We start from the raw sequence: 10,914 nt of genomic DNA on the forward strand, positions 1-10,914 counted from the left end.
ACCCAGGAGGCAGAGGTTGCAGTGAGCTGAGATCGTGCCATTGCACTCCAGCCTGGGTAACAAGAGCAAAACTCCATCTCAAAAAAAAAAAAAAAAAAAAAAAAAAAAAAAATTTAAATAGTAGTGTTAAAAAATTATGAAACTCAAAGAGATCTTATATTCCTTTCACTTCTTTATTTAAATAAAATGCACTGGGTTTTAAACCAAAAACCAGAATTTTTTATTTAAAAATTTTGGGTTATAATATAAAGCTTAAGCTTCCCGCAAAGCTTCTATTCCTTAAGTGTTGGTGACGAGCTTGACGGCAGTGACCAGACAGATCACAAACATACTGGCAGTGGTCTCAGGTTGAAGAAGAAATTATAGGAAAGTTCTCTCCATACTCTCACTCAAAACAAACCAACAATGGAATAAAGAGACAAGCATTGACATCGAAGCCGACAATGTTTCTGGGATATCACAATAGTTCTTGGAAGTACTACTATGCAGTCTCGTATAATTTACTAATACCTTCTTGTCTTCTAATTCTGCTGGCTTTTTATTGTTGTTCTGTATCTTAGTTGGTTAAAGGAACATAAATTTCAGACTAACCCAATTCAGTTCAGCAAATACTTTCAGAGACTTCATTTTGTAAAACCTATCACGGTTGTAATCGTAATAATAATTGTTGTCATTTATTGATTATATTTTTTGTCAGTTTTTGTGCTGAGACTTTATTCATTTTACCTTATTTATCCTCACAGTGGTCCTATGAATGAGGTAGACAGGATTATTCCTACTTGGAGATCACAAAGGAAAAGATTAGAGCAGGGAAGGCACTTGACCCACACATGTAAATAGAAGAGCAGAATTTGAACTCCAATCAGTCCACTTTAAAGCCTTTTAACTTGCAGGAATTTGAGGGCAATAACCAGTCACTTGGTTGAGGGGAGTGTTTCCTTTCTCCTCCAGTTTTCAGCCAATCAGGAACAGACCAAAAGTCAGATAAAGATCAAGTCATCTCATTCTTTGTCACTTTTTCCAGTGAAGGAAAATACTCACTATTTGAAGCAAGAACAGTCAGACAAGTGCAACTCCTCCCTGCCCTGCCACAACCAGGCAGAGACTGCCTGGGTCATGTTTGTTACCAGAGGAGGCAGGAGGCAGGTGGGATGTTCGTTGTGTCTGGGCAGATTGCACGGAAAGAGAGAGCCCCAAGGAGCTCAGGCACTCACCCTTTACTGCACTCTGCAATCAGATGAGTCTTCTCCTCCTAGAGGACGGGATGGGAGGTGGTAGGACTGGTTGAGGGCGGTGGGTGGAGGCTCTTGTCTGTGGGCTGAGAGAGGAACTCATAAAAGGGAGAAGTTGGTTTTCCTCCATTAACTCTCACATTATCCTGCTGTTTTCAGCACTGGACTGTGAGCTCAGAAACCCGAGTTTCAGCTCTGACTCTACTCCAAATGATGGAGTAACTTTCAGAAAGGCAACCATCCCCTCTGAGCCTCCATTTTCCCATCTGAAAATGAGAGAGGAAGACTAGTTGAACTCTAAGCTCTGTTTTACTAATTCAAATATGTGGTTTTATGAAAAATGAAGAATGTGACATTTTTCCTGGTATTTTTACACTCTCCACCTTGAAATGCCAAGGAAACTGTCCATTCTGGCTGCTATAACAAAGTGTCATAAACTAAGTAGCCTATGAACCACAGACATTTATTTCTCACAGTTCTAGAGGCTGGGAAGTCCAAGATCAAGGTGCTGATAGGTTCAGTGTTTGTGAACACCCACCCCCTGGTTCATAGGTGGTGCCTTCTTGCTGCGTCCTCACAAAGTGGAAGGACAAGGCAGCTGTCTGGGGCTGCTGGTATAAGGACATTAATCTCACTCATGAGGGTTCTGCTCTCATAATCTAATCACCTCCCACAGGTCCACTCCCTCATACCATCACCTTGGAGGGACATGACCAATCAGACCATAGCAGACCCATCCAGTGTCTCTGAATTCAGTGCTGTTAATAGAAGAAAACCTAGAGGTTGGCGTCAACTGTCTTGTTCCACAGGTAAGAGGTTTAGGCCTAGAGAAGTTGAGAGACCAGTGTTCTTGCCTGAGGCAAAGCTGGTTGACGTCTAGCGTGTCAGTGTTTGGCAATCTCGAGTGCCGCCTTCACAATTTTTACATTGACTGGTCCTCAATGCTGTTGGAACTGAACCGTGAGGGGAAAGTAGACGTGCATGGGTCTGTTTTGGGGGTTTCGAGGGAGGAGAAGGATGAAGATCAGCATCCTAAGGTAAGGGGGATAAGTTGAGGGGGAGACAAGAAGTGAAAGGGGGTGGGAAAGAAGCTTTAGAGCTGGAAAATAGGGCACATCAGAGCCACTACTTGTGAAGGGAAGGTAACAAACAGTTTTGTTGTGAGTCCACAGAGTATCAAGCTCTGCACTGGGTGTTTTGTTTTGCTTTTTTCTTTTGTTTTGAGTCAGGGGTTTCCCTCTGTCACCAGGCTGGAGTGCAGTGGTGCTGTCTCGGCTCACTGCAAGCTCTGACTCCAGGGTTCAAGCTATTCTCCTGCCTCAGTCTCCCAAGTAGCTGGGATTACACCCGGCAAATTTCTGTATTTTTAGTAGAGATGGGGTTTCACCATATTGGCCAAGCTGGTCAACCCCCAATCTCTTGACCTCGTGATCTGCCTGCTTCGGTCTCCTGAAGAGCTGGGATTGTAGGCGTGAGCCACTGCGCCCGGCCCTGCGCTGGGTGTTTTATAAACATTATTTAATTTCGATATGAGGAAGAATGATGTAGGGAAAAAGAATTGGGGACCGTTCAGGGAGTATAAAAGAAAATAAGCCCTAAAACTGGAGATGAGACAAAAATGTGGGAGACGGCCTAGATTTATCTAGAGGGAATCTTACTTGGGTTATAGGTGGATATATATACGGAACTGCTTTGTTGCGCAGCTTCAGGGCAGGCATTTTGCCCCGAGATTTATGAAGAACGTTCCCCTTGTTTTCCCACAATGCACTCCTCATAAAGGAGCTTCCTTTCCAGAGGATGTGTAAACTGAGGTCAGAGTGTTGATTAACCATTGTGGTGTCCACTTTCAATCCTGTGTTGTGTATGGCAGTATAGGGGGCAAAAGGAAAGATTGCTCATTTATTCTATTCTATTTTATTTTATTTTTTGAGACAAGGTCTCACTCTGTCACCCAGGCTAGAATGCAGTGGCATGATCATGGCTTACTGCAGCCTCAACCTACTGGGCTCAAGTGATCCTGCTGCCTCAGCTTCCTGAGTGGCTGGGACCACAGGCATGTACTACCTGTCTGGCTAATCTTTTTAAAGTGTTTTGTAGAGATGGGGGTCTCACTATATCGCCCAGGCCAGCCTCAAACTTCTGGGCTCAAGTGATCCTCCCACCTCCCAAAGTGTTGGGATTGTAGTCATGAGCCACTGTCCCCAGCATAGTTTTTTTCTTTACAGTTTACATTTTCCCTATGGTAATTCTTCACTTGCTATTTTTCAAATGTAATGGCAGCCTGGGGACTGGTGGACGAGTGGTAGGGGTGTAGGAAGACTCACCCAGGAGTCAAACCAAAGATCTCAGAATGTCTCTCTTATGAGTACTCTGATAAAGGCAAGCTCAGTTCATATTTATGAGAGAGTACCATAAATAAAAACAAAAAAGAAACCCCCAAACAACAACAACAACAAAAAACCAAACATTAAATGAAGCTTTAAGTTCCTGCGTGGTGCAGCAGTCCTAATTTGCCCTTTGTGATTTATTTTATGTCTTGCTTCCAGATGGCAATGAACATGTCTTTCCACCCCTATGGGAAGGACACTTGACTTCAATAAGAAGTTACCCGCAAAGAAAGGTGGGGCTCAATGTGCAGAGCCAGGACACCTTGGACCTCGGCTGTTAAAACACAAAACACCTTTTTAGTTGTGTTTTTAGATCCATACTTGTTTAAAAGTTGTTTTTCACTCCTTCTCTGGGGAGCTCGGGTGATGGGGCAATCACTATTTCAACAGTTTGACCCTCTCCCATGCCCATCCCAGGAACCAGACTGCTGGGCTTGGCCAAGAATAAATGGAACTTGAGTTTCAAAATCTTCCTACCCAGTAAAGTTTCAAATTTGTAGCCTTTGAAGACAGAGAAGATGTGAAATGTAGCAAACTGTCCTGGACATTAACCAACAATTGTTTGGAGAATTCTCTTGCCTTTTTGGGAAAGAATCTCTGCACAACCATGATTTAAAAAACGGTTCTTTATAATTTTCTCAGTAACGGGGACTGTACGACCTCTGAAACCCTCTTATCTGCCTAAACATTCTTTGATCCACCCACCTTAAACAGAACAGGAAAAAGGTTTTGTTTTGTTTGGTTTTTAGGCATTGTCACACCCTACATGGAAACTTTTTAGATTGTATATTAGACTGGCCAAATTAAAACATCTAAATATAACACCTCAAAACGTGTTGTTTATAATTTAACGTGGAAATGAATACAAAGTAAATTCAGCTTTGGGTTAAAAAAAAAATGTTTAACGAAAGTTATCTCGGGTGAGGAAACTCCTTTCTGGTAATTTGATGCTCTTGTCCTTTCCAATCTCCTCACTCCCTTTTTGCTGTCATTTGAAATCATAATCCATTGAAATCAATGACATCTATTAAAATCTATCAAATCAACTTCTGGTAACTGTTAGAATCCTTTTGTCATGTTAGCACTTCAAAAATGGCATCAGTTTTGTTACTTTGATATTATAACCCCTTTGGGGGTAGGGAGATTAAGAAGTCATGTGTGGAACAAAAGAAGAAACTACACAAGAGATCATGAAAATTTAAGCTGTGCTATAATCTTAAGAGAAAGCAAAATGTACCTCCTAAATGAGTATCTATCTATCTATATTATATGTATATATGTATATGTACACACACTCACACACATTCAATTTCCTTTGAAAGAAAATTATCATGGAAATCTGAAATTTAGTCAATTTATTATCATTTCCCCAACATATGGATACCTTGTGATATATTCTTAAATAGAGGAGCTATTAGAACTTCTGGAGCTAAGTTATACTGAAAATATGATCAAACTTTAAAAAATACATAAGAGTGAAGAAATTGAAACTGAATACTTACTAGGACTTCTGAAGTCTGCTCTGAATTGAAACAAGGTGGAAAAAATAAACTATAGTTGCCAGGTGAGGACTCACATTGTCTCACTTGGAAATAGGGACCTAACCTTTGTACCACTGAGGGAATTGGAGGAATTCCTACATTAGTTACTCTTTGATTGTTCTGAAATCCAAGTCCAAGTTCCTGTAATGCCTGGCAGTAACTTCTTCCGATCCAAGGTAAAGGTTAGTAGAACACAGCATTTCCAGGTTGTGATGTTAGAGGCACGAATATGACATACTAATGTTATTTTTTAAAATGTTATTCTAAGAGAAGATTTAATTTTTGCAGTATAACTTGCGTTACTATTTACCAATGTAAAGAAAGCCATGACTTCTAGATTGGTGGATGGATTTTGGTGTCGATCTTGAATTAGAATCTTGGCTTTACTACATTTTCGTTTCCTGACCATAGGCAACCTAACTTCCCAGAGACATAGTTTCTAGTCTGTAAAATAAGTATAATAATAATCTCTAGTGGGGTTTTGTGAAGATTGAGTGAGAAAATAGGTAAGCCACCTGCTGGTAAAGGTCAATTCCCCATTGTCTTTTTCTACGACTCACAGGTTTTTAAATCGCTAACATTAAGAATTCTCATACTTTACCTTTGGACGTAGTTTTTTAGGTTTCTTGGAAGTGTTTTTGTCTCTCCTGATCTTTAATATCCTTATTCCATGTGTTTCCTTTTTCATCCCTGTTCTTCCCTCCTTGATCTGATATTCACCCCAATACTTACTTAAACCTCCCATCTTGATTTCTCTATCCAACTTCACTTTCTTCCTTTTTTCTTCCCTGCAACCAAAGAACTTCTTTGATCGTTAGTACTTTATCACTCTCCACGAACAATTCAGCTATGCATATTACCTGTAAAAACATTATGGCATTACAAGTAATTTTCAAGGAAAAAATTCTGATACATGTCTCTGATCATAATCTTATATTTTAAAAATGCATTTTGTAAATAGTTAAGATAAAGATATTCCTGGAATAGTGTGGTGCAATGAAAAAAGTACAGAAAGAGGGAGGTCAGTTCCTGTCCAGCTCTTGTGATCTTTGGTGGGTCCCTTTATTTCTTAAAACCTCAGTTGCTTCATCTGTTAAAAAAAAAAAAAAAAAAAGCAGTTGGATGATTATCCCTGGATTCCCTTTTGGCTTTAAAAATAGTCTGTGAATGGCTATCTCTATAAAAAGGCAATGTGCGTCTGGTACTGGCTAACCCAAGAATGCAACTGATCCTTATACCATTATTATTTTTTTTTTTCAGTCAGTCCCTCTGTGTGAGTGCAGAGAATAAACAAGCAGAAGACAACAATCTGTAGCACAGATAGTAGGACATGCTGCTGGTGAGTCGGCACCCTCAGGCCACCTTCTACCACTTGGGCCTGTTGATCTTTAGCCACACTGATGCTCTCAAATGGTTCTCCTGCTTGGTCCCCTATAGGATAGGTTATAACCAAGTTTGTGAAATGGCTGGACGAGATTAGAAGTTCAAGCTCTGACCATGGAAGACAACAGATCTATTGGTCTATGCCAGAAACAGATCACAGATATCTCTCTGCTGTCATGAGTGCAGGTCCAATCCGATGGGGGTATCAGCTTCATGGGAGGCTGCGGGAGGACAGCAAGGAAGATCAGAAACAAACATGTTTTTAAAAAAGTCCCAATTTTTCCACCTCGGGAGTTGGTTCTCAGAGTACGCTAAAATGTTTCCCTCCTCCCGGATGACAGTGAACCAAAAAGCCAGGACAGAAGTTTCTGTGTTAAAATGTTAATGTGAAGTCTTACTGTTTTTGAGTGCTTAAGGAAAAGCTAGTGGGAACTTTCCAGGGAAGATGGTGGGTGTTGCTAACATGAAAATATGTATGAGAATTCCTAAATGGAGGCTTTATATGGTTCACTTGGAGGATAATGAGATCCTAGCTTGTCAGGGGCGGGTGGGTAGGGCAGAGGATGGAATTGGTGAGAGCGGGGAGAAAGGGTACAGAAGAAAGCCTGCTTTTGGACTCTGTGGCCTGGGGAGCTGCCTGCGTGAAGCGTCTAGAATGAAGGCTGATGGGCAAGCAGAGCAAAATAGGAGAAGGGTGGATGGAGAAACTCAAATGGCTGGACAGCTAGATGGGAGGAGTCCACTGCCCAGAACAAGGATAGTGGCATGGCATTGGACATGGAAAATACTAGGATTCGTTGAAAAAAAGAAAAAAAAGAAGTAATTCTTGAAGGACCACACTGGGAAGGACCTGTGAATTGAAAGGAAAGTGGCCTTTCGAAGTCCCAGGGAGTGATCTCTGGCTTTGAACCTGTGCCAAGCCAGTCAGGGTAATGGTTGCTTGGCTCTTTCTAACCTTTGTAGCTAAGGCCATGGCTGCCAAATTTGTCCAGGACTTGGGGGGACAATCTTGTTTTTGCAAAGAAACTGGAACCCAAAGTTCTAGTCCACAGCCATGGTGGTGACCCGGGTTTTTAACTCTACTGCAGGGCCTGCTCTGTCTTGCAAGTGGTCTTTTGCCTTATTTCCTTTTGACTGAAACTTTGTCTTGGGCCCTAGGAGCTGCCCCTGTTTTAAAGTTATATTCGATTGAGGACCCTCTGTTGTGCCGGCACTCACCCTCACTATCTCATCTGTTCCTTACAGTAACCCTGTGAGGAAAGCAATTATTCCCACTTGACAGATAAGAAAACTGAGGCGTACAGAGTTTTTGTTTTCTGGCTTGCCACAAATTATGGGTCAGAGCCAGGGTTCAATCTAGGCATTTTACCACCAGGGCCCAGTGCTCTGGGCAGTGCCTCTCCACCCTGCACCTGCTTCAGTATTCAGTCCCTGCCCTGGTTCTTTGCAGCCCTGATTACACTGAGATGAGCCTCCTGTATGTTCTGCTTGCAGTCCAGCCATTGAATCCCCTCCACATTGTCTACCTCCTTCATCTTTTGCTGATGATGCTCAGGGGTCTGCCTGCTCTCTGGGTCGTGGCCATCTCACATGGACTGGTTCTGATGCTTAGAGAGAACTCTGCTGGTGGCCCCTGAGCCCTCCTATAGAGCTCCAACCATAGCAAGGTTCTCTCTGACTTTGCAGTGAAGTGGAGTTATGTGGGTATAGTCGCAAGGACAGGCTGGAAGCAGTGTTCAGTCAGATAAGATGTGCACTCAGGGTGTGATGTTGGCTGCAGTGTAAGATGAGGCCTTCAGTGACCCAGGTAGAAATGAGTCCTGTAGATTCTATTTCTAGACGAGCTGAGGAAGGACATTTTCTCCTTTAATGGTGAATTGGGGGTGCTTCTTTAGGGAATTTTTGGTATGCTGTGAAGGATTCTGCAGCAATTCATCTTGCACATGGCCTGCCCTTGGAGTGTGGGACCTGGGGCTGTACATTGACCTCCTGTTTTGGTTGGGAAGAGGTTCTCAGCCCTCTCCATTTATCACAATCACCTCGCTAGTTCTTAGGAACAGCTGAGCCCTGAATGTCATCCTCAGAGGTGCAGCTTCAGGTGGCCTGGAGTGATAGCTAGATATCCAGAGTTTTGTAGAAAAGTGCTCCAGGTGATTTTAATGCCCAGCCCGTGTTGCTAATCCCTCACGTGCTGGGTGGTTCTTGGGCTAAAGGTATCAACAGGAACAGGAGCAAGGGAGGGTGGCCTGATATTTTGTACTCTTTTATGAGATGCTTAAATAAGTGTGGGACCACAAAAGGAGAGAGAGGAGAAGCTCAGGAAAACAAAGTTTATTACGCTCACAGGTCCTGGAGACAGGAGGCATGGTCATGCCGTGCAGGGCCACAGGAAAAAACACCAGGGTGATTGGAAGCAGAAGATGGGAACCCGGGGAAGGTTTGGCCAGAGCCAATAAATGGGGTTTTCACTGGCTAGTTTGAATGATTTGGGGCAGTGTCTAAGATACAAGGGTGGCCCCTAGTTGCCTGATACCTGGCCCCGGGTTAATTAAGGCAGAGTATTGCCTCCTTGGGTGCACAGGCAAGATTGGGTGGTTTTCATATGAAAGGCTGGATTGGGTAGTTTTCATATGAAAGTCTGAGCCCTTTGGTATCTTTAATAATTGGCTAGCCCCAAGAGAAACAGCCTCCCTCCAGCTAGAAAATGAAATAAAAAATTATACACATGCACTAGCATGCACCCACATACAATATCTGAGAAGGAAATAAATCGTTACTGTTGCTTTGCATTCATTGTGAACCCTGAATATCAAGGAATGTAAATCTGATCAAAAAAAGAAAGCTAGGCTCAGTGGCTCATGCCTATAATCCCAATACTTTGGGAGGCTAAGGCAGGAGGATTGCTTGAATCCAGAAGTTTGAGGCCGCAGTGAGCTATGATCCTGTCACTGCACCCCAGCCTGGATGACAGAGTGAGACCCTGGCTCAAAAAATAATAATAATAAATAATAATTGGCTGGGTGCGGTGGCTCACGCCTGTAATCCCAGCACTTTGGGAGGCTGAGGTGAGCAGATCACCTTAGGTCAGGAGTTCGAGACCAGCCTGACCAACATGGAGAAACCCATCTCTACTGAAAAAACAAAATTAGTCGACCATAGTGGCGCACGCCTGTAATCCTAGCTACTCAGGAGACTGAGGCAGGAGAATTGCCTGAATTTGGGGAGGCGGAGGTTGTGGTGAGTTGAGATCGCACCATTGCACTCCAGCCTGGGCAACAAGAGCGAAACTCTGTCTTAAAATAATAATAATAGTAATAATTTTAAAATGAAAAAGAAGAGCCAGGTAGGTTCCTTAAATTGTCCCAGAATGCTAGAGGAGCTCACCATGTACTTGAAAGGTACCATGAGCCAGAGATCTAGAGAGGACACTGGAGCTGGGAGGCTGTTCTGTGGGACTGGGAGTTGCTCAGCAGCAGTGTGCATGAGGGAGTGTGCTTGGCAGGCGGCTGCAAACTCTGAATTCTAAGCAAATGTGGCCCCCAAGTTGCCCTGAAGCTTTGGACTGTTGTCTAATGAACTACCCAAATGTGTTCAACCCCAGTAAATCAGAGCTACAAAGGCAGAAATGTGCGGGGCAGGGGGAGGATGGGGGAAGAGAAATTTGGTCCAGTCTGTGAAAGGCCAAGTAAAAGCATGGATCATTATTTAAAATGCAGTAGTCTTTGGATGACCGTTATGATGGTCCACGTTTGATGCAAAAGCAAAAGAAAGTCAAATATATTTTAAACAGGATTTAAGAAATACAAGGTTAAGGATTTTCTTAGCAGAAAAGTAAAAAAGTAGGGCCGGGCACGGTGGCTCAAGCCTGTAATCCCAGCACTTTGGGAGGCCGAGGCGGGTGGATCACGAGGTCAAGAGATCAAGACCATCCTGGTCAACATGGTGAAACCCCGTCTCTACTAAAAATACAAAAAATTAGCTGGGCATGGTGGCGTGTGCCTGTAATCCCAGCTACTCAGGAGGCTGAGGCAGGAGAATTGCCTGAACCCATGGGGTGGAGGTTGCGGTGAGCCGAGATCGCGCCATTGCACTCCAGCCTGGGTAACAAGAGGGAAACTCAGTCTCAAAAAAAAAAAAAAAAAAAAAAAAAAAGTGTGTGCTGTTTACTTAGTTTTGCTCACTTTTAAATTTTTTTTTACTTTTTCAGTTCCTGTTTTTTAGCTGTTCTTTGTAAGCCTGTGGGCTCTCAGGGTCAACCTTAGGTTAATTCATGTGTGTGTTTTTTTTAATCAAAGTTTTGAGATAAACCGAACTTTCATAGCTAAATAGTAAAGCCTTGATCACAGGGTTTTAAAGTCAGACAGGGGTCTT

General features: G+C 42.9%; 1 long non-coding RNA gene across 1 annotated transcript; it reads left to right on the top strand.

The window, feature by feature from the left end:
• Nucleotides 1–1,034: 1,034 nt before the first annotated feature.
• Nucleotides 1,035–6,500, top strand: LOC141583493 (uncharacterized). Its single transcript, XR_012516121.1, has 3 exons — nt 1,035–1,146; nt 1,909–2,041; nt 6,421–6,500. It is a non-coding gene; the product is annotated as an uncharacterized LOC141583493 (long non-coding RNA).
• The last annotated feature ends 4,414 nt before the right edge of the window (nt 6,501–10,914 follow it).

This window comes from Saimiri boliviensis, chromosome 1 (assembly GCF_048565385.1).
Source record: "Saimiri boliviensis isolate mSaiBol1 chromosome 1, mSaiBol1.pri, whole genome shotgun sequence".
NCBI classification, from domain to species: Eukaryota; Metazoa; Chordata; class Mammalia; order Primates; family Cebidae; genus Saimiri; species Saimiri boliviensis.